Source organism: Triticum aestivum, chromosome 3A (assembly GCF_018294505.1).
Source record: "Triticum aestivum cultivar Chinese Spring chromosome 3A, IWGSC CS RefSeq v2.1, whole genome shotgun sequence".
Taxonomy (NCBI): Eukaryota; Viridiplantae; Streptophyta; class Magnoliopsida; order Poales; family Poaceae; genus Triticum; species Triticum aestivum.
The window spans coordinates 634,455,199-634,481,606 of NC_057800.1; the positions used below are offsets into that span (position 1 = coordinate 634,455,199).

At 43.5% G+C, this 26,408-nt stretch overlaps 2 pseudogenes; both read right to left on the reverse strand.

Annotated features, from left to right (window-relative positions):
• Nucleotides 1–2,201: 2,201 nt before the first annotated feature.
• LOC123057056 (BTB/POZ and MATH domain-containing protein 3-like) lies at nt 2,202–4,885 on the reverse strand (annotated as a pseudogene).
• Nucleotides 4,886–8,500: 3,615 nt separating this feature from the next.
• On the reverse strand, nt 8,501–19,761 carry LOC123057057 (BTB/POZ and MATH domain-containing protein 1-like; annotated as a pseudogene).
• Between the last annotated feature and the right edge of the window lie 6,647 nt (nt 19,762–26,408).

Below are 26,408 nucleotides of genomic sequence, written 5' to 3' on the forward strand. Positions count from 1 at the left end.
TTGATGTAGGGTCCAAGTCTCCTGGATCATGTTCGGTGAGAAAATCACGTTCCCGAAGGTTTCATTCCGTTTGGACTCTGTTTGATATTCCTTTTCTTCAAAACCCTAATATAGGCAAAAACAGCAATTCTGGGCTGGGCCTCCGGTTAATAGGTTAGTCCCAAAAATAATATAAAAGTGGATAATAAAGCCCAATAATGTCCAAAACAGTAGATAAAATAGCATGGAGCAATCAAAAATTATAGATACGTTGGAGACATATCAGGTCTACACAGAGGGGATCTTGGTGTGGCTTTGGCCCGGATGTTGCTCCAAAGTGTTCCTATGGGCTGACCTAACACAACCGGGTGGAGAGTGCCACTGGTTAAAGCCCATCTGTGCAAAGTCAAAGGGCTATATCCCGTTGTCAAATGCTACAGGGTTAGGCGGGACGGGGGGGGGCCTTGCAGGGTAGCAATGCCATCGGAGCGTCCCACCGGGACCTCATACATGCCGTACAGTGTGGTGGCATGTCTGAAGAGGTGACACGCCGGCACCGCCGCCGGCACCGCCGCCGGCACCTGGAGGGGGAAACGGACGCGTCGGGTCTACACGGAGGGGATCTTGCTGTGGGTCTGGCCCGAATGTTGCTCCAAAGTGTTCCTATGGGCTGAACTAACACAACCAGGTGGATAGGTCCACTAGTCAAAGCCCGTCCGTGCACAAAGTCAAAGGGCTAGATCCCGTGGTCGAACGCTACAGGGTTAGGCGGAACGGGGGCCCTGGGGGGTAGCAATGCCACCAGAGCGTCACACCGGGACCTCATACATGCGGGGTGGTGTGGTGGCATGTATGAAGAGGAGGCACGTGTCTCCGGGGTTTGACCCCCTCCAAGTGACGGCGCACTGCCTTGCGTGGAGGGGGGCCACACCGCGGAGCCCCAAGACGGGCGTCTACGCATGCCTGAACACTTTCACATATGCATCGGGACCCGTGCCATGTTTCAGTGAAATAGCTACACCCCGAATCCCCCCACTAACCAGATTCCCTCCGCGTCGACCGTCCCCCCGTGACACGGCGACAACGATGTTCATAACGGGGGGCAATCGATATACCATCGGGGTATGTTTTTTTAGATAAGGCATAATTATCTTATGGAAAAACAAAAAATAATATAAAGTAAAAATAAAATAAATAAAACTAAAATAAATATATGTCGACGGCCATAGCTGCGCACACGGAGGTGCAGTCCCACAGATCGATGACGTGGCATCGCACACAGATCGATGTTGTGGCAGAGGGGCATGGGCCAGGCCCATGCCGACGGCTATGCCGTAGGCATACCTCTGCCATAGATAATATAAAGTAAAATAAAAAATAAAAATAAAATAAATATATGCCGACGGCAAGGCCATCGGCATAGCTGCGCACACGGAGGTGCAGTCCCACAGATCGATGACGTGGCGTCGCACACAGATCGATGACGTGGCGTCGCGCACAGATCGATGGCGTGGTAGAGGGGCATGGGCTAGGCCTATGCCGACGGCTATGCCGTAGGCATATCTCTGCCATAGATATGCCGATGGCGGGCGTGACCTCCCATCGGCGTAGTTTAAACACCGTCAAACGGTCAGCGCTGACCGGGTAGGCGGGCCTGGGCTATGACGACAGGCCCCGTAGGCGTATCTCGAGCGGTCCCGACGGCCTCGTCTATGCCGACGGCCCCGTCGGCATAGATAGACGTATGCCAACGGCTTTTCTATGCCTACGTCATGTCCTAGGCCGTCAGGATAGGTCTATCTATGCCGACGGGAGCCGTCGACATAGATGAGGCCCTCGGCATATGCAGTTATTTTGGTAGTGTGCCTGGAGGAAAGAAAAGAAAGATGGTTCATGTCGTAACTTATTGAGAAAAGACAGTGTAAAAGATGATATCTCTAAATAGGGAAATGGAAATCAAGGAAAGATGCACAAAACACATCCAACTAAAATGTCTCTATAGCACATCATGAAGGCACATCAAATGCTGGCAGCAAAGCCAGACTGCAACCTATAAACATAGATTGTAGAATACTATCTTTGAAAAATATATAGGATCAACAACTAACCGTGTGTGTGTTTGATGATATTAGGAAACAAGCTTGGCAATGATCTCTTTTAGAAGAGAGGGGCAGGTTATAGTTATGTCGTCCAATCCGTCTGCGGCTATTATCTCTTTCAAATCAGTGGTAGTTTTGAGAGAACTCAAAGCATACCCCTTTCATTCCACAACAATTGAGCTGCTCGGCTTGAGTAAGAATAGTTGTCATAGAGCTCACGTCTATATGTTCACACAACCTCTCTTCACATAGTGCTTTCAGCCTTTGGAGATCATATGTATCCGCCGCTGCGAGCAAATGTTGCAGCCACAATGTTTCTTGGGCTTTTCCTTCCTCTATTGTGTTCATCTCCATTTCGGGCAGTGAGTCGGTGTAAATAAAGCTAAGCAAGGCCTGGAAAACTTTTGATTCCATATCTTTGATCTGTATGACACTTGCCATTTTGTCCTCCTTCATGGGGCCAAAGAGCTCTGCCTTGAACACTGCAGACCAAGCTGCGAGCACGCACCGGTGGGCGCACCAAAGTCTTCCCCGCCAACCTTGAATGTCACATCAGTGCCCAACTTGGACAGAAGGAGGTCGCTGATATGCTCATGTATTCCTGAAGGTGGTACCATAATAAAGAGATCAGCGGTGGTGACAATCGCAATATCACATCATATGATGAAACAATCGTCCTTAAGATTATTTGATTTCTCAAGATCTTGTCTTTTTATGAAATTGTTGTAACCCCAAGATGTGCTTGGGCTGGATAAGTCGTCTGGCTTCACTGCAAGAATATATGACGAATCTTGCTTCTCATGTTGGTTGACAATACTAAAATCGAACTTCACCTTCAAGGTCCCTGTTACACTTCTATCAACTAGGCGCAAAAAGAGGGATATAGAGTCGGTGCACTCTGAGCGGTCGCCATTAGGATAGTACTCGATGCACCAACGATGGCCTCCTACCATGAAATCGAGTGAGACGATCCCTGTGCCAGTAGGTGTGGTGGCTTTTGTACGCGAGTAGTTGTTAACCACAAGCAGGTGGTAGCCACTGACCGTGGATACGTTGATGACGTGGCCGACGGCACTGAATCTGATATGGGCTATGTGCTGAAGTGCCGAGTGCTGTATAGCAGATTAGCACTCACACTCGAGAGATTGAATCCGTAAGGACTATGATACGGCCGCCAGATTTTCACGATACTGGTAGGAACAGATGCAATTTCCAAAGCAATTGGTTCAAACCGCCGCTTTGTAACCTCCAGTAACAAATCCTTCTCACCGATCCAACTAGTAGTAATCTCAATAGAGTTCTTCTCACGTAGCTCAAATAGAAGCCGCGATCATCAAACCAACTAGTCCTTCGTGAGCAGCAAGAGTAACTCACCACTAAATCTGGTGCTTGGTTTGCCGGATGCATGCAGCTGCTGGCTCGACGCAACAACCTGTTGGTCACGCGACAGCTAGGAATCGATCAATGAGTTTTCAACTGGCGGCATGCATACTTTATTTTTAAATGAAAGGGGTTGCCCACCTGCCCCAATTTTATAGATTGAAGCAGAACAAACAACATTCAGTACTAGACTGGAGAATAAAAGTGACTATGCCACCCCAACTACTGAGAGCAGAAGTTCTCTCGTAGAACACTGAATAATTCCACTAAACTCTTTTTACTTATTACAGGACCCATGAGCAATGGAAAGAACAAAAAGCAAAACTAGGCAAAGATCTTCACATGCGGCATCAGCTTCAGCCTTTTCCTCCTCCCAGTTCATGTGCCCCTCCCACGCCTCATCTCCAGGCGATTCGCATCAGCTCTCCACGCCGCTTGTCCAGCAGAAGGATACATCTTTGGAGTAGGGTTTCTTGAGCATCGTCGCAGAGAACCTTCCACTGGTGCAAATAACAGCTTAATTTTGCAAGAATGTAGTTCACGTTTTTCCATTTCTGCCCTTGAAAATAAAATTTGTTTCTTAGTCTCCACAGGCTCCACAAGGTAGTATCAATTACCATATTCAGAATAGGTTTTTTCTTATGCACATGCTAGAAGGCAAATATATTTTCAAAGTTAGCTATTCTATCTATCTTAAAGAAGTCAGACACAAAGCTCCAAACATGTTGAGCAACCACACAATCAAATAGCAAGTGTTGAACAGATTCATGTTCAGCACAGAAGAGACAGGAAGGATCTTCCACATTTCTTTTTTAGCAAGATTATCTCTAGTTAAAATTTTGTTATGAACACACAGCCACAAGAACACATGAATTTTTGAGGGCAGAGAATTTTCCACAAGTCATCTCTGATAGCAGAAGGTACCCCCCAAAGTTAATGTGTTGATAAAAGGATTCAACGGAGTATATACCACTTGACTCCAAAGTCCAGATTGGCATATCAGGCTCAGCTGTCAAAGTATATTGCTGGACAGTATCAAGCAGCAATTTCCATTGATCTAAAACATCTTGATCAACACATCTCCTAAACGTTAGTTTAAGCTCTTCGCCGTCCCAAACCTGAGCTACAGTGCACTTAGTTTGGTTAGAAATGCAGAAAAGGTCCCAAAATTGTACCTTCAGGGAACACTCCCCTATCCAGACATCGTGCCAAAAATCTATTAATTCTCCATTGCCCAATCTCCATCTGTAAAAGTTTTTGGCAGCAGCCAGCGCCCAGGTGATGCTCTTCCAGAAGGTAGAGCCCCCATCACCTTTTGCCCAGAGGAGGTTGGGTGAGGTCATTCTATATTTATGAAGTATAAACCTTTTCCAATCTGAGTCAGTATCATCAAAGAACCTCTTTCCCCAAGAAGCAAGCAAGGCCATGTTAAATTCTTTGATGTTGGGTATCCCCAGCCCCCAAACTCTTTTTACCTAGTAACAAGTCCCCAGTTAGCTAAACGATATTTGTGTTCTCCTCCCTCATTCCCCCAAAAGAAATGAGCCATCTGAGAATTGATGGCATTGATTGCCCACTTAGGGAATTTGATAACAAACATAAGATATGCAGGAATACTGATTAAACAGACACATAACAAAACAATCTTTCCCCTATAAGTAAGGTATCTCCCAAGCCACCCAGAAATGAATTTAATAATCCTGCCAATAATGGGATGTATGTCTTCCCTCTTCAAGTTGTCATAGTGCAAAGACACTCCTAAATACTTAATAGGAAAGGATCCTTTTTTGCAACAGAAAATCCGAGCAAACTCATTAGCTACTGTGTCTTCTACATTAATAGTCATCAAATCACTCTTATGAAAGTTAATTTTCATCCCCGATAGGGTTTCAAAGCAAGACAAAAACCACTCGAAATTTCTGGCTTTATGAACAGAATTTTCTAAAAAGAGGATAGTGTCGTTTGCATATTACAGACTCACAACCCCCAGGTATTACATTGGGCAGAAGCCCAGCAATTAGATCTTGTGAAGCAGCCATTTTTTAACATTTTAGTAAAATAACCACTCCTAGGTTAAACAATAAGGGGGAATGCGGGTCCCCTTGTTTAAGCCCATTCCCTCCAATAAAATAGTTGCCATTAGTATCATTGATCCTCACAGCAAATGTGCTATTGATCAAAGTACATTTAATCTAGGATATCCACTTGGGGCAAAAAAACCTAGATTGCAGCATTTCAAACAAAAAATCCCAATTGACTCGGTCTTAAGCTTTTTCATAATATAACTGAAGGACTAAGCCTTGAGAACCAGATTTCTTAACCTCATGAATTACTTCATGAGCCATTACCACACTTTCCAAAATGTATCTACCTTTGATAAATGCAGTTTGATTGGATGAGATTAATCTACACCCCACAGGAGAGACCTTGTTGGTCATAGCTTTAGAAAAAAATCTTCACACCACAATTACTCAAACTAATCGGTCTAAATTTCTTCATATCCTTGGCGTCAGGCTCTTTAGGAATAAGGACAATTAGAGCAAAATTTAATCTCTGCATGTCTAGCTTTCCTTCCTCAAAGTCCCTGACTAACGCCATAAAATCATTTTTGATCACATCCCAAAAAGTTTGGTAGAACAGAAAGGACAAACCTTCAGGACTAGGGGCCCCATGTGCATAGGACCCAAATATTGCTTCCTTAATTTCCTCCTAAGAGAAGTTTCTTTGGAGAAGGTCATTTTCTTCACTAGTAACCAGGCCATCTTCCTCCTAGAAGGAAGGGACAAGATGAATGTTAAGTTTCTCTTCAGCACCAAACACATTTCTATAAAAGGATGTAGCTGCATCCAATATTTCTTTGGTAGTATACATAGGGCCATTATCTCCATTAAGTTCAGACAAGTGATTTTTCTTATGCCTATAATTAGCCAGCGCTTGGAAATAAGCGTTGTTCTTGTCACCATCAACAATTCTACGGTCTCTGGATTGCTGCCAAAAAGCAGTCTCTTCTTTACTCCAAATACCAGCAAGTTCTTTCTTAATCTCCTCCATTCTGGATCTATCTATATCACTAATTTGATTTCTTTCGAAGAAGACATCAAGGATATCATATTCAAGCAGAAGCTCTCTTTTTCTTTTCTTGATGCACGCCTCAATATTAATACTCCAGACTCTCGCTTTTTTCCTAAATAGTCTACATTTGTTCATCCAGATGTCAATGGTTGTCTTGCCAGGAACTGGAGAACTCCAGGTCTTAACCACTAGCGTTTTAAAATCTGGGTGGTCAAGCCACCATTTTTCAAAGCGAAACATTTTTGGGGAGGTAACCCTTCGAGCCCCTATATCTAAAAGCAGAGGCGCATGATCACTCCCAACACGTGGAAGTGCCGTTACCACCGAAAGAGGGAATTTAGTATCCCAGGTGCCAGAAGTAAAGATTCTATCTATCGTAGCAAAAATAGGGTTATTCTGGTTGTTACTCCAAGTAAATTCCCTGTTAGCAATCTTGATCTCCATAAGGGACCATTTATTTATCCAGTCATTAAAGAGGTAAGAAAACTATCTATTGATAATCCCATTATTTTTGTCATCAATCGATCTAACCAGATTAAAATCTCCTCCCATCAAAACTGGGTATGTGAGGTTTTCTGGCGCCTGGAGATTTTCTGGATCTGGCATGCATACTTAGCCGCCGCAACATCTTGGAGATTTTCTGGTTATATCAATCTCCAAATAAACTGGTTGCTCTAATTCATAGTTGGCGGCACCCCTGCAGAGAGGTCCTATTTCCCGACCTATGCGCCGAATAGCATTTTTTTTCTTGAGGGAACGCACAGAATAGCTACGAAATGCGCAACCCCCTGTCCCTTCCATGCACGATTTAGGCCAGCCCAAGTGCAAAGAGGGGCGCCCCTGTTTTTTTTGTTTCTTTTTGCTTGGGATTTTTAAAAAATACCACTTTTAAAAATATGGGGTTTAAAAAAGTTATAAAATTAGAAAATATTCAGGAATTTGAAAATAAAATCTTTGGGAAGTAAATACAAATGTCCATGAATTAATACAATGTTTGTGATTTTGATGAAAATGTGTGCAAAATCATAAATTGGTCGCTGATTCAAAAAATGTTCATGATTTGAAACAGTATTCAGAAAATCATAAAATGTTCGTGATTTATGAAAAATAGTGTATTCAGAAAATGTTGGAAATATGAAAATGTTTGGAAAAATAAAAAAACAAAGGAAAATGAAATAAAGATAAAGAAAAAAAATCCGATTTAGGGAAGGTTTTGGAACCTTCCCAAAATAGATAAAAAATAGAAATGCGCAGGTCCATACAACATCGGTAGTGACCTGGGGGTACATGTTTGATCGCTATCCCCCGTGGTACGCGGGGAATAGGATCCAGGAGCCTGTATAGTACAATAGTAGTAGCATACATAGCACATGATGGACACAACCGACTAGGACTAATATTACTCGGCCCAATGAAAATGTAACAAAAAAACCCAGGTCTAGCACTTTACATATGGCCTTGGATTTGTTCTAAAAAATCATATGGCTTTGGGTCTCTCAACTACCAATAGGGTCCTCTAAAAAATACCAAATATTTTTGCAATTAGTTTGGTGGACCCATATTGGACCACAAACTATAAATCTTCATAATTGTACTTTGTACGTATATAATGGTAGTTCAAATTTAGCAAATTGAGGACATGTTCTAAAACTATGGATAGAAACTAACACAAGCACAAACCATTACTAGTAATCCGTAATGGAAGCAATTTTGGCACTGGTATCTTAGAGAACGGAGGGGCATTATGTAGCTACATTACCCAAGCCATCGCCTTCATCTGATTTGCCGTGTGAAAGAAAGAAAGAAAGTGAACAAGAAGTTCAAGTCCCAAATCTAGAAAGTATACACACATGCATGCAAGTAAAATGTCTTGGTCACACAACATGCATATAATACATCGAATGGTGGCAAGAGAGTAAGGGTTCTACTTAGAAACATAGATCTCAAGGAACTAACCATTTTTGTCGATTCTAGGAAGCAAACTTGCCGATTAGGTCCTTTAAAAGAAAGGGGCATGTCCTAATTATATCGTCAAAGACGCCAGCTGCTGTTATTTCTTTCAAATTAGCAGGAGCCTTGAGGAATTCAAGGCACACCTCCTTCAATCCACAACAGTTGTGCCTCTCAGCTAGATTAAAAATAGTTTTCACTGACTTCATGTCTATGTGCTTACATAAATTTTCTTCACATAGTACCTTCAACCTTTGGAGATCATATCTATCTGCAGTCGCAAGCAAGTGTTGCAATCATAATGCTTCTTCGCCACCCTTTTTCTCCTCTCCCATGTCTATCTCCATATCGGGCAGTGAGTCGGTATAAACAAAGCTAAGCAAGGCCCTAAACACATTTGCTTCCATGTCTTGTATTCGCACAACGCTTGCTACCGTGCCTTCCTTCATGGGGCCAAAGAGCTGAGCCTTGAAGAGCATAGACCGAGCCGCAAGCACGCACTGGTGGGCGATGAACGTCTCGCCGCCAACATTGAATGTCACATTGGTGCCTTCCTTGGACAGGAGGAGGTCGTTGATATGCTGATGTATGGTAGAAGGTGCTACCTTGATGGAGAGATCAACCATTGTGGCAATGACGAGGTCGCAGCGGATGGTCAAACTATCCTTGTTTAGATGCTTTGATTTCTCAAGCACATCTCTTTTGATGAAACCATCATAACCCCAACATGGGTGTGAGCTGGAAAAACCATGCGGCTCGTTTGCACGGATATATGCTGGATCCTGCTTCTCAAGTTCGTCGACAAAGCTGAAATTGTACCACACCTTGAGAAGCTCGGTGACATTCTCATCGAGATGGGCGAGGAAGAAGGAGACCGAGCTGGCGCACTCGGTCACGTTGCCTTCAGGGAAGTACTGGATGCACCAGCGATGCTGATACGTCTCCAATGTATCTATAATTTTTTATTGTTCCATACTGTTTATTATCAATCTTGGATGTTTTATAACCATTTTATATCATTTTTTGGTACTAACCTATTGACATAGTGCCCAGTGCCAGTTCTTGTTTTTTCCATGTTTTTTACATCGCAGGAAATCAATATCAAACGGAGTCCAAATGGCACGAAACTTTACGATGATTTTTATGGGCCAAAAGGAAGAAGATGGGCCCTGGTTGCACCTGGGGGGAGTCCCGAGGAGGGGGCAACCCACCAGGGCGCGCCAGGAGGCACTGGCGTGCCCTGGTGGGTTGTGCCCACCTCGGGTGCCCCCCGGACCGCCTCTTTGCTCTATAAATACCAAAATATTCCCAAAACCCTAGGGGAGTCGACGAAATATTCATCCAGCCGCCGCAGAGTCCAGAAACACCAGATCTAATCTAGACACCATCACGGAAGGGTTCACCACTTCCATTGGTGCCTCTCCGATGATGCGTGAGTAGTTCTTTGTAGACCTTCGGGTCCGTAGTTAGTAGCTAGATGGCTTCATCTCTCTCTCTTGATCCTCAATACAATGGTCTCTTGGAGATCCATATGATGTTACTCTTTTGCGGAGTGTTTGTTGGGATCGATGAATTTCGAGTTTATGACCAGTCTATGTTTTTATATCCATGAAAGTATTTGAGTTTCTTTGATATCTTTTATGCATGATCTCTTATAGCCTCGTATTTCTTCTCCAATATTTGGGTTTTGTCTGGCCAACTTGATCTATTTATCTTGCAATGGGAAGAGGTGCCCGATAGTGGGTTCGATCTTACGGTGCTTGATCCTAGTGATAGAAAGGGAACCGGCACGTATGTATTGTTGCTACTAAGGATAAAAAGACGAGATCTATATCTACCACCATAGAGATAACTGTATCTTGTCTACATCATGCCATCGTTCTTATTGCATTACTCCATTTTTTCATGAACTTAATACACTACATGCATGCTGGATAGCGGTCGATGTGTGGAGTAATAGTAGTAGATGCAGGCAGGAGTTGGTCTACTAATCTTGGACGTGATGCCTATGTAATGATCATTGCTTGGATATTGTCATAATTATTTGAAGTTCTATCAATTCCCCAACAGTAATTTGTTTACCCACCATTTGCTATTTTCCTTGAGAGAAGCCACTAGTGAAACCTACGGCTCCCGGGTCTTATTTCTCATATATTTGCCTTTGCGATCTACTTTTTCCTTGCTTTTATTTTCAGATCTATTAAACTAAAAATACAAAAATACTTTGTTGTACTTTATTTTATTTGCAACCTATTTATCCAATCTATTACAACCTTTTTACTGTCATGCACCAATTTCTGGCGCCGTTACCCGAAAGGGATTGACAACCCTTTTAACACGTGGGTTGCGAGGTGTTGTTATTTGTGTGCAGGGGTTGTTTACGTTGTGTTGCTTGGTTCTCCTACTGGTTCGATAACCTTGGTTTCATAACTGAGGGAAATACCTACCGCCGCTGTGCTGCATCATCCCTCCCTCTCCGGGGAAATACCGACGTAGTTCTAGCTTCCATCAAGGAGAATTTCTGGTGCCGTTGCCGGGGAGGATCTTCAACATAACTAGGTTCCTAATCACAAATCTCATCTCCTTGCAATTTACATTATTCTCCATTTGCCTCTCGTTTTCCTCTCCCCCACTTCACACAATTTTTCTGTTTTATTCGCCTCTCTTTTTCCGTTCGCCGTTTTCTCGTCAAATTTGTTCTTTGCTTGCAATCATGACTCATTTTGGTATGGCACCAAGAGATGATGGCATGACTCCTAAGATTGGACGTACAGACAATCTGGATGCTAAAACTTTTATCTTGGGGCAAGGGAACGTTATGGGAAAAGAACGTATCCAAGAATTTTTCAATTGTGTTGGGAATCTAAGGCTTGGTGATGCTCCTATACTTAAAACTACCAGATCTTATGCGCATGCCATCTCAGCACTAGTTATGAAACTTGAAAGTAAATTTATTCGTACCCATCCTACTTTGCAAAGATTGTTTTTTGAGCTCCCCGATATAAAGAATCCTAGGGCTAAAAAGTTGGCCATTCTCGTTCTTATGAACGAGTTTGACTACATAATTCGGGAAGCTAGGGAATTCTTTAACTTTTATGATATGAATCATGAAAAACCAATGATAGATGAAATTATTTACAATAGTTACTATGCACTAAGGTATTTTCTTGGGGATAATAAAATCTTTGATGAGAATCTTAAAAAGGAAGTCCCCATTCTAGATATAATCCAACAAGTTTTTAATAATGTTAATCGACACTATTCTTGGATTGTTGCGGGAAATCAAACGGGTTATGATGAAAACCAACTAAGGAATGCTAAATTTTATATGGATAATTTTTATGTTGTGTTCACAAAACCTCCTGATAAAAGTACCCCAAGAAAATTAAGAAGAAGAAGGATGACAAAACTTAGATCCTTGCTTTATGCCTAGCTAAGGGCGTAAAACTATAGCGCTTGGTGGGAGGCAACCCAATGAATAAATTTATTTTTGCTTTTTGCTTTCTGTTCTTGAGTGTTAGCACAATTATGCTATTGTTATGATTGTGTTTTTATGTTTTAATTAGTGTTTGTGCCAAGTAAAGCCTTTAGGATCTTCTTGGGCAATAGTTGTTTGATCTTGCTGAAAACAACAGAAAGTTTGTGCTCACGAAATTAATTTTCATTTTTTACCAGAGAGAGATAAAATAACCATTCCACTTGAAGTAGATCATTATACAAATTTCTCAGGTCATCCTAAGTTTTTAGAGTTTTTGGAGTTATGGAAGTATTCTAAATTGTCAGATTGCTACAGACTATTCTGTTTTGATAGATTTTGTTTTCTTTGTGTTTTGTGCTTATTTTGATGGCTCTATGATTTTCTTTCATGAGTTTTTGCCGTATAAAAGTTGGAATACAATAGATATAATACAAAAACAAAATATTAATTTGTTTGATACATCACTTATAGTAGTGGTTTATTATTTTTATACTAACGGATCTCACGAAGGCTTTGTTGAGTTTTGTGTGATTGAAGTTTTCAAGTTTCGGGTTATCTTACGATGGATGAAGGAAGGATGTATGATCCTAAGCTTGGGGTTGCCCCGGCATCCCAAGCTATTATTCAACAATGAGCAACCAACTAAGCTTGGGTATGCCCCCGAGTGGCATCCCCGCTTTCTTCCAACAACTATCGGTATTTTACTCGAGACTATATTTTTATTCGTCATATGATATGTGTTTTGCTTGGAGTGTCTTGTATGATATGTGTCTTTGCTTATTTTATTTTGTGTTTTAAGTTATCAATCCTTGCTGTACACACCTATTGTGAGAGCCAAAATTATGTCATGACTTGTTAGAATTGCTCTCTATGCTTCACTTAAATCTTTTATGAGCTAGGACTTGCTATAGTGCGTTACTTATATCTTTTTGAGCACGGTGTGCTTAGTATTTTTGAAGAAATTCCCCCTTACTTCACTTAGATTTGTTTGAGAGTTAGTAAAATTTTGAAGAAATTCTCTTTTGCTTCACTTAAATTATTTTGATAGAAAGAAAATTTGTTATGCTCATGATCTTCACTTATATTTGGTTGAGCTTATGAAAAGCAACTCATGAAAATTAGTCCCAAAGTGATAGATATCCAAAAAGGATAAAGTAAAGAAAATGTCATGAAGATCATTGGACAAAATAAAATTGATTCTTAGTAATAGTTTTGAGATATGATGATGTGATACGTGAGTCATCTTGACGAGTAATTGTGCTCAAGTAAGAATATTCGTGTTAAGGTTTGTGATTCCCTATGCAAGTACGAAAGTCAATAGTCATGCAATGAAAATTATATCCTACTTGTGGTGCATTATTCGGTGTTAATTATGCTTAATGCTTGCTTATGAGATTATTCGTTTCTTGGTTGGTCGCTTCCCAATCTTTTGCTAGCCTTCATTTTTGCACTAAGTATGACCTCTACTTTTGCACCCAAAATCCTTTAAACCAGTTTTGCCACATGAGTCCACTATATCTACCTATATGCGGTATTCTTTTGCCGTTCTAAGCAAATTTGCATGTGCCATCTCTAATTTTCAAAATAAACTTCTCTTTTGTGTGTTTGTTTCGCTCGCGGAGCGGTGAGGGGTGGCTAATATTTTCCATGCTAGACGTGTTATTCTCTAGAGGAGTGTTCATTCACTTATCATTGCACGAGAGTAAGGCAAAGGTATTAGGGATGCCCAGTCCCGAAATGCAAAAAGAAATGAATTTACTTTATGTTATCAATAATAAATTCCTTGGGAAGTGTTGGTATGGAGGGAACCCGTGGATACGGTTAGCCATGGAAAGTGAAAGTTATGGTGGAAAAAGGAATAAACCTTATTTTCTGTTTGGGAACCGCCTATGATATATCTATGCATGGAAAGTATTGGGAACTCTATGTCGTTTTCGTTGGTGGGATGGATAGACCTCCCAAAATGTTTTTATCTCAAATTTTTCGCTTTGAGCTCTGGCACCTCTACAAATCCCTACTTCCCTCTGCAAAGGGACTTTATTTTACTTTATGAAATTTTTATTTTGAAATTTGAGTCTCCATCTTCTCTCATAAAAAGCACCAACTAGGAGGCAATAAGATCGTGCTCAAGTATTGGGTGTTCGAGTGTGTTTCATGAATTGATCAATGTTTGAGCATGATGGGCTAGGGATAACTTATTTTAGCATTGATATTTTGAGACATGGTTCACTAGATAAAAAGACACTTCCGTGATGATACATGTTTGTCACAGTAGGTCACATTTTCTGTCATGCATGTACATGCATGACAATTTTATGACAGAATCAAGATAGTCATACATGTGTTGTCGTAGAAGTGTTCCATGACATTACCAAAATTATCATCACAGAAGTATCAACTTCCATGACGATAAATCGCACGTCATAGAAGTGCTTTCGTCAAGGGTGACCGACACGTGGCATCCACCATAACGGGTCGCCGTTACACTATTGGGTCGGGTTTTTGATTCGATAACCCGTTAACAGCCCGGACCAATGAGGATTTTCCACGTGTAAAATTGTCATTGGCCGGAGGAAACACGTGTTGGCTCACCATTGGGACAGATGTCATCCATTCATTGGACAAGAGGCGCCTATGATACGTCGACACATGGCACGGCCCAACAAAGGCCCATATAGGTTAAAAAGGCCAGCCCAGTCAAAGGCCCGTAGTACTTACTCATGTATTAGTGGGCCAGCCCAATAACGACCTGTTTAATAAGGCCCATTTACACCCTGAAGCTAGATCTGGCCCGTTAATTGTTCGCCAAATATTTGGGCCCAATTATGTCCTAGTGACTTTCGGCCTGTTAGAGGCCCAATGTAGACATGGGCCCATTTCAGCCCAGTGTGTCTTTCGGCCTGGGAATGGACCGTGCTGCCCATGGGCCATATATGGTCCGATGCTACATTTGGCCCACTAACGGCCCGTGATAAAGGTGGCAACAGTTCAGCTCAACGTGACTTTGGTCCTGTTAAAGGCCTGTCGTATAATTCGGCCCGTTGATGCATGTTCTAAGCTTTCAGCCTCTTAAAGGCACATGATATCAGTGGGCCAACTCAGGCCCGAAATATGTTTCGGCCTGGTAACGGCCCGTCATATAACTGGGCCTAAAAAGGCCCGGTCTACCTTTCAGCCTGCTGAAGGCCCGTCGACCACTAGTGAAAATTGAGGCCCAACATGAATTTCGGCCTGCTAAAGGCCCATGGTTTCTTCTCGGCCGTAACATGCCACTAGAATATTCAGCCTGCTAATGGCCCAATGCTACATGGGCCAAACTAAGCGCTGGGTCCACAAAAGGCCCAACTAAAATTTGGGCCGAATATAGGCCGGAGTAAGTTGTGGGCCTGGCGCAAAGTGTGAAGGCCCCAATGGCCATTCGGGCCCAAGAAAGATGCAGGTCGGCCCAATTGTGGCCCGCTAAAAACCAGGACCATTAGAGGCGAATGTTTCGGCCCGGTCGACTACATCAAATTTTTTTCAGATAGCGAATGATGGCAGTAACTAGTAGGAATTAAGAACAAACCTACTCTATATAATACAGAAATTACGGCATAGTAACTTAGAATAAACCTACATTATACAATAAAGGATTTATGGTATATTACATCCACTGGGCATCAAAGTTCGCCACCAGGGATCATAAAGCGCAATGAAGAAGCAGATTACAAAAACTGGGCACCATTGCAGCGTAACAAAATAATACTGAACCGAGACCACTTCCAAGACAGTTCAAGAGAGGTTAGCCGTGTGCCGGAACTGCTGCGCAAGCTGCCGAGCAAGGCTGTGAGACCGGCCTAGCATGTCGGTCATAGCTTCCAGGTGTAGCTGTTTAGCAATGAGGTTCTCATTGGTGTTCTCCGCAATCTTTCTTAGAGATAGGACTTCAAGTCGAAGTTGAGTTGCAGAATGCCTTTCTGCTAGAACTTGGGACTCAAGAAGTTGAACTAATTCAGACACCGAATTTTGTGAGCTTGTCTGACTACTAGTCTCAAGTAACTTGAACACTGCATCAAGACAATACTTTGGGGTTGTCTCGCTATCTTCGAGATGTTTTGCCTTCTTTGCTGCAATATATGTTGGGTTTGTGTCACAGCCTTCAGCAGACTTATGCATGCCATCAGGCATGTCACCCTGAAACAAGCAGAGAGATAATAGGTTTTGCACGTGTATAAACAAAGATGATAACTGTGCTGTCAATTCCATCCAATTTCGAATTAGAAAATAAAGAGTAAGTTCAAAATATCAATATCATAATTTGGCATTGTTCATAATGCGGGGGGCTTCACTACACTACTGGATTACCATGTCAACATAACAAGCATAGATGAAGGGCAAAGACAATCATTGTATCTATTTTGGTTAATGTGCATGGCATGTTGTTCATATCATCAGCCACATCAGTAAGACAAAACAGGAGATGACAAGGTGCAAACGTGGGCTGCTTCACCACACACTGGATTATAGATCCACAAAAACAAGCATACATATAGGGAGTATTGAGTAATGTGCATGGTATGAATAAGGAATTTGGTTTTATAAGTAAATTAACTTCGAACTTACGGTTGTTGCAAACATGCATTTTGATAGAAACAACAAACTAAACAACAGTAAATGATAGGGAGTATGAGCAAATTAAAAAGCAGTTGAGGATAAAAGCTTTAGAAGGACTGACTTACATTACTAGTTAACACTGGCTTTATAATGCCCTTCTCCATGTCAAGGGAAGGACAACTCAAGAATTTCAGCACAAAATCTTCTTCATAAGCATTTCCTATACTCTACATTTTGTAGAGAGTAATTATAGATATGATAATACTGGAAGGGATTGAGGATAATGAAGATAAGATGCAGATTGATGCTACATAATCAACTACCAATCCCTGGAAGTACAAGAGTTACAGGACAAAATGTACTGACAAGAGCAATGGGCTACACTTCTGCACTGGCATTGTTTGTGTATTCAACTTTTTGATAAGATTAAATATAGATCTGATATTTTTTAGTAAATGGTGGGCGAGGGAGATAAGATGCAGAATGCTACACAATGAACTAATCCCTCTTCCCATAATACAAGAGTGTTTTGAACACTAGTGTACTATACAAAACGTTCTTATATTATGGGACGGAGGGAGTAGCTGTTAATGTAAGTACAGTGATAGACGAAGTTCAGTCCTTACAAGAGGACTGCAAAGCTAAACCTCTTCAAAAAGCATTGGGTTGATTCTAAATTTATGTAAGAGTCCATACGGATCTTAACATGTGCAGTGATGCTACATAATCAAACAGCTATGAAAGTAAGTATGGTCATACAGGGGAAGAGGTACTCACAAGAGCAATCCAGTGTGCAGTATAGTTGTGAGATTCTGCGGTCCCTTGAGAATGAATGTTCTTCTGCTAACAGTTTTCATACAAGTGAGACATTAAGGCAAATGCAGAAATGTAGTTCAAATTGTGATGTGATATCATGGATAGTACCTTACGCTGCAGACGAGACCAATGTGTAACAAGATTATTCAAGTCATTGTATGATAAATGTATCACCGGAGACTTTACCGAAATTTCGTTTAGAGGCTTGCCATCGAAGTGCGCTTGCCTTAGGTAGGAACGATACTTCATCAATGAGTGCTTGAAAAGTGCAACCAACCCTTGCTCGTCTTGACAATCGAGTTTGGTCCTCGCCTATTTAAAAGAATGAAATCTTGTGTTTTCTGCCAACAGAAACATATGTAGTAATTACCATGAATAACATTAGTACATTACTTACACGTAAGTTGCGGACAAAGACTGGAAATTGTTCTGAGTCTGTGGAATAATATTTCCATGAAGGAAATATGCGCACAAAGTTCCTGACAACAATATAAGCTTCATCTTCTAAACTGGGAAGAAATGGAACAAGGGTCCTATTTGTTGCAATTGGGGCTCTCTCTAGTTTGGAAAGGGATTTGGCAACATGATTTGGTGTACTCTTTGCTGGAACGGGGGTTTTGCGTCGTAGAGCTGGTTCTATGTCAACTGGCATCATCATACTATTTGCTGCAGTTGGGGTCTGCTGAGTTGGAGCATCAGAAATGACCAGTGTAGTAGGGCTAGAGTCTGCAAGAGTTGGGGTGTTTTCTGGGTCAGGTGATATTGCAACTACACCTAATGGGCTATTTGATTTATCAGGTGTCACTACCTTTTCCAAATACTTTGCTCATGCTCCTCCGCGATCAGAAATTGCCCTCTTCCTTTTGAACGTCTGATACACAAGAACATCATTTGAATGGATAAATATGGTATGATGACATATGGAATATGTACTGAAAATGGATAGGCAGGGCGTATTCACATACACAATTTGTAAACTAAGCTAATGGCAGTGCAACAAAGTAGAAACACTGCAAAGCATCAGTTGCAAGATATGTGCGACCAATATAACCTTGGAAAGTTAGAGCAAGCACCTTGATGGGTGAATAAGATAGGGCATCTGCCTCTGACTCCTTCACTAGGGAGCTACATTGACTTAGGTCTCCCTCTATCTCAGAATCACTGTTAGTATCATATTCTGAGCATGAATCTATAGGTGCAGAGAGTTTGGATTGCATTGTATCCAGACTTGATTTCAGTCCCTTAATGTCAAGTTTGACAACCATGGCATTGTTCTGCTTTATTCTTTTCATGCGCCCAAGCTCATAATCATTATGAAGCTGTTCAGAATATGAGATTCATGAAAACATAAAAAGTAGTCAGATTATCTATGGAATGCATTGCGGATTCAACTCGAAGAGTGTCTCCCTTTAAACCCCTGCATATGCAAAGTTCACCCCCCAACCGTGCTGACCAGACCATACACAGAAATACAAACCTCTTATGTCTCTATAACAGGCAGACACACATTACAAAACTGAAGTAGGAACATTAGAATAATATCAAATTCATATTTGAACAAATAAACTAAGGAATTATCAGTGGCATAATGTTTAGCTTCAAGGGTGGAGTGCTGGTAGTGTGACACAAAGCAAGTAGGCAGATTGTATTCCATGTAAAAGATCGTAGTCTATGTAAAAGCTGGAAATGACACTTTCTTTCTATACAATGTAGTGCTCGTTGCCCACACATGATGGAAGAGATCACACAGAGAAATACTATTCACTCATGTCTACGGTTCCAGTATTTTGAAACAGGGTGGTCCACCCTAAAAGAATATTGACAACAAATCATTTACTTGTGAGCTTACTAGGATAGGTATGCAGAATTGTAACTGTAGTAAGAGACCGTCCAAAATCTGAATCAAGAAGTTTGTCTAGCACTTATTGTTTGCAACTAATCGACGTGAATAATTGGATATCATATCAAATGAGTAAGAAAGACAAGTAAAATTGTCAACAAACCTGGCCTGCAGTAGTAATCTGGGTCAATGTCACTACGACCAACAATCCAAAATGACTAGTGTCTGTTCCTAGGGCCGGAATTTTGAAACCCTATGAACTTTACAGGTACTAAAGATTACTGAAATACATCTGAACCATTAAGTGTAGGTAGCACTCAGCACACAACAAACCCTAATGACGGTCCTGCCTAATGAGTAATGAATCAATTAGAAAATGGGTGATGAGGAGTGGCTGTTGAGTGTTGAGGACATATCTCAGGATAAATCGGGTTGGGTTAGTGGGTGCTACACGCCTGAGCCCTGAATGGACTGGGAAGATAGGCACGGCGGCGCGACCGGGCAGCGCTGACGCTATTGGGCGAGCGGCTCCTGACCTCCTGTTTGTCCGACATCTCCTCCTAGAGTCATGACATCCGGGGACGGCAAGTCGCCGGTGAGGCATGCGGCTGGGGGCGAGTAGAGATCGGAAGCGCGCAGCAGAACAAAGGGGAATCGGGGCCTAGGCTGACCCAAAATCCCAGGGTGGGCCGCGGCCCACCGTGGGCACACCGTAGAGATACACACCCGAGCGGCGAACATGCATTTTCGAAACTAAATTAGGAACATTTAGATGACCAATTAAATGACTCCATTTTAATAATATCAGATTCGTATTTGAACAACTAAGCTTGTTTAGCTTGATGGGTGGAGCAGTGCTATTATGACACGTATAGTGATCATAAAAGGGGGAAACCCTAAGCATTTTTTTGAGCAAAAGAGGGGTTCCCCTCCGATTTCTATTAAAGAAACCACCACAGAACCAACATGATCAATTAAACCCTATTATGACTGTGCCATGGCAGATTTAAAGCTGCAAACCGGGGAAATGCTATTTAGCATCCATTGTTTGCTTCAAACTAAGAACTAAATTCTAAGAGCTGAAAAGAAAGTACAATGACCAAGTTACCATCTATTTTCTGGTTGAGATCAACAAGTTGTGGAGATATGAAGTACCACCTCTCTTGCGGTGCCGTGTAGGCATCGGGGGTGCGATGGCTGTCGGTGGCATTGAAGCAGATCTGTGACAGTAGACGGGTGCATCGGGGGATAAGTCCTGTTACGGTGTGTGACGCCCGGATAATTATGCTACAGTAATCCCAATTTAATGGTGCCACGTCACCACTCTTACTGTTGCTAATCCTCGGTTGATCCAAATCGCAATTAAAATTCAAATTCAAATTAAAGCCCATAATTCAAATTTCTCAAACACGCAAAATAAAATGTTCAAAGTGTGGCAAATATTCCATAACTAATTATGGTGGTGATCCAACACTTTTGTAAAGAATTTTAATGCTCTTGTGAATATAACAGTGGCTAAAAATAATTATTAAATGCTTATTAAATTATAAACATACTAGACTATTTTATTTGAACCTCAAACTAAATGTGGCAGTGGTATAATTAGTAAAACCAATTTAGGTGCTCTTCCTATATTTTATAAAGCTATTTTCTATTCAAAAATAAAAGAAAACTAAAACTCTAAAAAAGAAAAACAACAAAATAGCAAAACGAAAGAAAACCCCCCTGGGCCGGCCCAACTGGGCACGAAGCCCCCAGTCGCTCTCCCCACCTCCCTGTTCATCGGTCTCAGGTCACTACAGGGGCATGGCTACCCCCGACCACCTCGTGGGCAACGCTCGGAGAGGATAAAGCCTCCATCGAGGCCTCCCCCTCCAGATATTTCTCCCGCATCCGCCCCTCGCTCCTCCCCCACTCTCTCCCTCATCTCCCTAGCTCATATCCATCCGCACCCGCAGCCATCGTCGTCAGCCACCGCGCTCCACCACGGCTACCGATGCCCCCGCATCCATCTGTCGTTCCCACCAGCTCCGTCCTGCTCCCCTACGTCACCTGCGCCAACGGGCTCGAGCCGGGCGCCTCTCCTTCGTGCGGGACGAGGTCGTCTTCAACCTCGAGGAGTCGCCGCCGCCCTCCAATTCCGGCCACACCGAGCCTCCCTCGAGCATGCTTTGCACAACTACGGGCTCGCGGTGAGCCTATCTTCCATTCCTCCTCTCTCCGTGCTCGTTCGCGTACTCCGTCTCTCGATCCACCGTGGCAGAAACTCGCCACCGCCATGCTCACTATCGTCATGACCGTCCGCGTCCTGCCTCCACGCGTGTCGCGGTCACCTTGCGCTGGGCCGCGCCCCGCACCACACCCTCCTTGGCCTCACACTGCCCCGAGCACCATCACGTCCATGCCCGCATCGCGATAGCCACTACCGTTGCCTACGTTGGCCCCGCCGGCGGGCGCGCATGCGCACGACCGCGTCGGCTGCGTCCCGTCTCGGGCGCCCGCTACCCGACCACGCCCTGCACCACCATCGCCTGGCCGCTCCCCTCGCTATGCCAGAGTGCAACCACAGGCGCCTGCACTCGCTCACTGCGCCGCTGTCCACGCTCGTGCGTCTCTGGTCACGCACGCCCTGCTCCGCCCCGCGCCTGCTCGTGCCTGTAGCCGCGCGCGCCTGCTGCTTGTGCGTACTGCTGCTTCCCTGCGCACGCCTTTTGCCCGCTCACGCACCCCTGCTACTGGTTCTGCCGCGGCTGTCGCCTGCAGCTCGCCGCTGCCTCTTGTGCGCTAGCCCCGCTCCTACCGGCCGCGCCCGCCTGCTGCACTGCCTCATATGTCCGCGGTCCTGCTCCGCATAGCCGCCGCTGCACTGCTACCGCCGTTGCTTTTCCTGTAGTAACATTCAGTTACGGTAGCCATCGCTAGCTTTTCTAATATTACACTCACTAACTCCCTTGACAGCCTCTAATCAGCGGTAAAACAACTACTAATAGGCCAGAGAAAAATATGAGTAGAAAGTATACATGACAATCTTCATTTTATCCCACTGGACCAAATCCTTTTGATGTATGGATTAATTCCTACAAAAATCACAAAGTTCAATGTTCTGTTAATAGAAGAACCGAAAACAACTTTATTTTCATAGCTACTTTAGTGCTGTTGATGATCAAGCAAATGAACTCTAGCAGAGATGAAAGTTCTACTATCTTGTAGATCACAGAAAAATGCTCAAAATTGATATAAGGCAGAAAATCATAGGAGGTACAGATCTATAGTTGTAGCCTTTTGAAAACAGCTAAAAGATGTTTAAAACTGACGAATTCTCAGACTTAGCATAATTTGAGGGATTTTCAGGATTTTGCTTAAAAGTTTGAAAATTAATAGAAAATAATCTGTAACTCGGATGAAAAAGTTTTATACACGAAAGTTGCTCAGAACGACGAGACGAATCTGAATACGTAGCCCGTTGGTCCGTGACACATCCCTATCTTAGTAAACCTCGAACCTCTCCCCTCTGGTTCATTTGTCTGACAGACGTCCGGAAACGGGAAAACATTCCCGGATGTTTTCCCTCTTCGTCTGTATCACCTAGCACCATGTTAGATTGCTCCTAGCACCGCATTTTACCATGTTATGCTTTATGATGCTTTGATTACTCTGTTATTTATTGTGTTCCCTCTCCGTTACTTCTTTCCGGTAGACTCCGAGATGGCTACCGATGCCACTATGTTCGACTACATCACCGACGACCCTCCTTGTCTGAGCAACCTGGCAAGCCCCCCCTTTGATCATCCCGATATCGCCCATTCCATTCTCTCATGCTTGCATTAGATTTTGCTACTGTTATTGTTTGCTCCTATTCTGATGCATAGCCTGCTTTTGTAACCTGCTCATTGTACCTTACCTGCTTATCCTAAACTGCTTAGTATAGGTTGGTTAGTGATCCATCAGTGACCCCCACCTTGTCCCGGTTGCCCCTGCTTCATCATCGAAGACCCGATCAACAGGATCGAAGACCAGGCCCCGGCACCGCACATCATTTTCCCCTTAGTTGCTCGACACTACTGGGTTACTATCGAGTGCCGAGGGTGAGACCTCTTCAGCACTTCTGATGTTAACCCTGTAGTGTAGCTATTCGGTCGTGGTCATCAAGGGTGATTTCCTCCTTAACCACTTCCGATACGACTCTGTCGCGCAACCCCTTAAGTGTGAACCTCGGGGGTGGGTTCCTCTTGCGTTTACCTTGATGATTACATCGAGTGGAATTCACCGGGGGTGATTCCTCGGGTTTTCCCCTTGATGTTTGGACACACTGATACCTGGACTTTACTACTGTTACTTGAAAGGGCGGGTCGACCCTGAGGGGTACCGGTGAGTGATGTGGAGACGGGTTGACCTGGAGGGTGCCCGCGAGATAATTACGAGGCGTGGCCGGGAATTCCTAGCCCTTGCCGCAAGTCCTCGAGATGGGGCAACGGGGTCACATCTTTTGTGAGTCTCTGCTTGTTACCGCGTGCCCCTAATCCACTGCGATTTGGATATTTGATCCGAGGGACCTCTGGCCTGATAGCACTAACCATCATGTGGGCATAGTATGGGCGTTCTGCGTCATATGCATCAGCCGAAGCTTATTAGACGTCAGCGACTGAGTGGCGCGCGCCGGGTTGGACTGGTAAGCACCTGCCTTTTTAAAGGAGGTAGCTAGGTCTGTTCACCGGCCATGTACGCAATGTGCAGGAGTTCTCGGGGAGATGGACCATGACCCCTGGGGGCATAGGTTTAGTCCGGCGTGCTGACCTCTCTATTAATCCTAGGTCGGGTTGCAGCGTATTGTTTGGCCGAGGTCGGGCATGACCCAGGAAATTGTGTCCGGCCGGGGTTAATCGAGCATGGTGGGTAAGTTGGTGCACCCCTGCAGGGAAGAAAACATCTACTGATAGCCTGTCCTACGGTAACGGACACTTGGAGTTGTATCCCGATCGATACAACTAGAACTGGATACTTGTGATGAGAATTGGATTGTGATGACAAATGGATAGTATGGCTCTGGGATTGCTTTCTCGCAGGGAGTCGAGAAAGGATCTCTCGCTGAGGTTGATAACACTACTACTACTTTACTTTATGCTACTCTACTCCTTCCTGTTGCTGCAAGATGGTGGTTTCCAGAGGATGCTAGTCTTCGATAGGACTAGGTTCTCCCCTCTATTTTGGCATTTCTGCAGTCCAGTCCACATATACAGCCTTCCTTTGATAATGTTGCATATGTAGTGTAGATCCTTGCTTGCGAGTACTTTGGATGAGTACTCACGGTTGCTTTGCTCCCCTTTTCCCCCTTTCTTCTTCTTCTTTCCGGTTGATGCAACCAGATGTCGGAGCCAAAGGCCACCGTCAATGCCTACTACTACGTGGAGACCGCCGACGACCAAGAGAAGTTAGGAGGCTCCCAGGCAGGAGGCCTTGCCTTTTCGATCGATGCTACTTTTGTGCTAGCCTTCCTAAGGCAGACTTGTCTAACTTATGTCTGTACTCAGACATTGTTGCTTCCGCTGAATCTTGTGTATTCGAGCTTATGTATTCGAGCCCTTGAGGCCCCTGGCTTGTAATATAAAGCTTGCATTATTTTAATTTATGTCTAGAGTTGTGTTGTGGTATCTTCCCATGAGTCCTTGATATTGATCGTACACATTTGCGTGTATTATTAGTGTATGATTGAATCGAGGGCGTCACACGATGGAAGAGAAGGTCGTGTGAGCAGCCCCGGCAAAGAGGACGACGGCGCCAATGAAGCGGGAGGATGCGATGCAAGGCTCTTGGTCCGTCGCCGTGGATGAGAAATGTCCATATCTAGCAGTGGACGACACGGTCTTGGTAGGCGCTCCGGCATGGCGGAGGATGGTGGCGATGGATGGGGTGGAGGACGGCGGCGATGGATGGGGTGGCGGACAGAGGAGGCTGGTGTGGGGATGGTGTTCTAGCACGGATGGTGTATGAATGGGAAAATGGAGGGAGAGGTACGGGGAACCATGTTTTTTGACGCGCCTGTCTGAAATATGGGAAAGTTACGAACTTAGCCCCCATTTAAAATTTGGACGTCTCGTTGGTTGGGGATAGGACGGTAATCTCGCATCTCACAAATATTTGCCTAGAAAGATTTCACGCGAGCAGAGGGTGTTTTGGCGCCCATGGTTCGTGCCTACGGTGTATGAACGGGGCTGACAGGTAGGGCGGTTGTGTCACGTCTGAGTGAAGTTACAAACCTGCCCCTATTGAAAATATTTGCCTACATTGATTTCGGCCAAGTCGAGTTTGTTTTGCCGCCCACCGTGTATGAATGGGGAAATGGAGGGAGAAACAGAGGTCTTTCGGACGAGCTTGAATAAAATGTGTTTTGCTGCCCATGTTTGGCGCCCACCATGTCGGAATGGGCTCAGAGGCGGTCGTGTCACGTCTAATTGAAGTTACTAACCTACCCCTATTGAGAGGAGTGGAAATCGGGCCGATGGATTGTCCGTGTAAGGGGTAGACGGTAATTTCCATCTCCCAAACACTTGGCTTCGGGCAGCCAACGTGGGAGTGGACATTTTGCCGCTCCTTTCGAATTTTGGGACAATAAGCATCCACGTTTACCCTGGCAACTAAATTTCAATCCATTTTGTATTCCTATATGAATCTTTATAAATCATTCTATGTGTTTTTATATATTTTCAAAAGCACGACAAAGATGTATTCCACTGTCATATATGAATATGATTTACAAATGCCGATACTCGAATTCAGAATCCAGAATCCAGTTTAAGGTGAATTCGAATATTTGGAACATTTATGTCCAACTCAAATGTCACACGCAGCATAATATGTACTCCCATTTAGATATGTACACAAGCGATGTATCAAGATTCAAATACCAAGTCAGTCAACTAATAATGTACAAAAGTAACAGACATATAAACACTTATAGAGTATATGGATCAATAATATCAACTAACATACATAAGCTAGGCCGCTGTACTTTTTTTTGCTAGAAGAGCATCCTTTTTTTTAGCGAAGCTAGTACAACATCTTAGCCCTTTTCGATGCGTGCCACTTATGGTCCATCTATCTACTATTATTGTTGAATGCACATTCAGCCCGATTGGCATATTTGTAGGTCTGGCACAACAATCAAAATGAAATGTCTTCGAGTCTTATCAATTAATACAGACTT